The sequence below is a fragment of the Centrocercus urophasianus genome, unplaced genomic scaffold, assembly GCF_019232065.1.
Source record: "Centrocercus urophasianus isolate 14NV4802_14NV808 unplaced genomic scaffold, USGS_Curo_1.0 seq_11, whole genome shotgun sequence".
Taxonomy (NCBI): Eukaryota; Metazoa; Chordata; class Aves; order Galliformes; family Phasianidae; genus Centrocercus; species Centrocercus urophasianus.
Window position 1 is genome coordinate 28415160 of NW_024884253.1, and position 2500 is coordinate 28417659.

A 2500-nucleotide genomic window follows, 5' to 3' on the forward strand; every position below is an offset into this window, starting at 1 on the left:
CTCTCAGCTTGCAGAATGATGGCACTGTACACAACAGCTGAGTACTCTAAAACTTTAGTGTTTATTTTCAGCCTCTGCCTTGCACTTAAGCAGGAGGTAAGCAATCCTCATTCCAGTCATAAATTAGAGTGATACATCTCATTAATTTTAGACCAAAGCAAAAGCTGATTTATCAGATAAGTTTTCAATTAAGTATCAAAGTTTGATTACATCCTGAAAACTATTGTTTTACATATCTGAAGCATTAATGCTTTCTCCTTCTTTTCATTTACAATAAGAGGAAATCTAATTTAAAAACTTTGCATTGCTATACCATATGTATTTATGTACATAACAGCCAGGTGCTATAGCCCTGCACGCAATCATTGAGTGTGATTTTGGGATTAAAAAAAATTAATAATAATAAAAAATCCTTGCCTAGGAAAGGTTTCAGTGAAGGTCACAGAGATATTAACTATGAAGGATAGCTGCCTAATTTTTTTATTTTTTTTTTTTTTAAGTCTAATCAAATCTAATCTTGTCAACTAAATCAGAGAGAGGAAGTGATCAGTTTAAGATACATCAGAAGATTTGCATAGAATGAAAATGAATCAAAATTAGTTTTGGTATCTGAGATGGCTAAAATGACAGCCTAATTGCTCCTGAATCAAACGTCACAAAGCTTGGTGTGTAATTTTAATCATTGATGAGATCCAAGTTAATTATGCTCATGGCACACATGCAATTTAAAAACCTTTTGAAATAATCTGATCACAAAGAGCATGAAAACGTAATAATTCTCTAATTAGTCCAGAGAGAAGCATGTTTACCTTCCCGTTTGGCAAATCTGCACAAACAGTGCGTGCATCCTGCAGAAAGCCTGCACGTCTAACAGATTCTCCTCCTCGGGCCTTATCCAAAGATAAAAAGTTGCACAAGGGTATCTGCACCAGAAAGCAAACCCCAGCACTTTCCATCTGTAGAGGACTGGTATAAATGACTTTATACTGGTATCTCTCAACTCTGACTTAAAGGGATAAACAACACCGCAATAAAGCATTTTTACATGTAGCCACTCAGCAACTGCACTCACTGAGACTATTTCAGTCACATGAAAACACACATGCAAGCATGAAGACATGCATTCAGCTGGCACCAACATGACACAAGAAGTTTTTTGGACTGCTGCAGAGGAAAAAAGCCAGTAGTGGTTCTTTTTTGGTGCTTCCACAGTGATACGTGTGAAGTAACTGTCCTACCTCATATCATGAAAGGATCAGTCAGGATGAAAACACTTTAGGAGGTAAAACTGATGGACAGAGAAGGAGTTAATGTAGCAAATGGGGCCAGATGTAACTGCTCCAAACTATTCTAACCTTAACTGTGGCTTCCCATTTAACCTTCGCTGCATGAAGCAAGCTTTCCCCATGCTGCTGTATCCTAGGGCATCACAGTATACAGAAAATACACATAAAAATAGTTGCCAGAACAGTTGTGGGCATGCACGCTATACTGCAACCAGGATGGTATTTATGAGCATTAAGTCATTTTAGGCAGCTCCAAAATGGGTTCTGCAACACAGCATCTCACCCTTCCCCTTCTTCCCACAGCCTTGCACTGAGCAGCCTCGCTGTTGCGATTTCTAGTCTTAAAAGATTTAGCAGAAGTAGACTAGATTTTTAAATATTCCACCACATAACTAAAGTACAAAACAAAAACAGCACGGTAATAAGTGTCATAACATGTTTCCTGTTACTTAATCAACATTTTTAAATAAACTGCACATTTAGAGTTATCAGGCTCCCTTACATAACTTCAGTATTAATCAGTCCTAAACAATGACATCAGCCCTCTGATCACAATTGTATAAACAAGAGTATATTTCATTCCAATTAAAACAAATACTAATTCTTTGAACTGATGAGCAACGCAGAAAGAAACCATAACGTATATTTCCATACTTAAGCTGTTTACAGTCTCTGTTGCCATGTTTGTTATCAGGTTAGGCAGATGAAAACATTATACCTTGATGAGGAATTAAAGATTACTGAGATGACTTACTGATTGTACGTAACATGTAATGGAACATGCATCCATTAGAGATTACAGCATCTTCAATATTGAGAAATAAAAAATCCCCCCTCCTTCAGAGTCTTCTATGAGAGTTATAATAAAGTTTCACAAAGTCATAGCTAAAAAAATATCACAAGGACTGTCTCAGAATCGATGCTTTTCCACAAAGTCTCTCTAACATATTTCAATCCTTTTTACAAAAGCAATCACAATGTAAACCATACAGTACACAAAAACAGAAAAACAAAATATGCAAATATATTAGATACATATTTGTACAGCCTTAAGACACAAAGAAAGTAAAAATCTCTGCCAGTGCTATCAGCTGAGTTCACAGAAATACATACCTGCCGCTCTGCTTAGCGTTTAAAGTTCTCTCAGTAATTCCAAGGCCACTAACTTTGATCATCTAAATACTTTCCTCGGAAACTACTGGCCAGTGTACAGA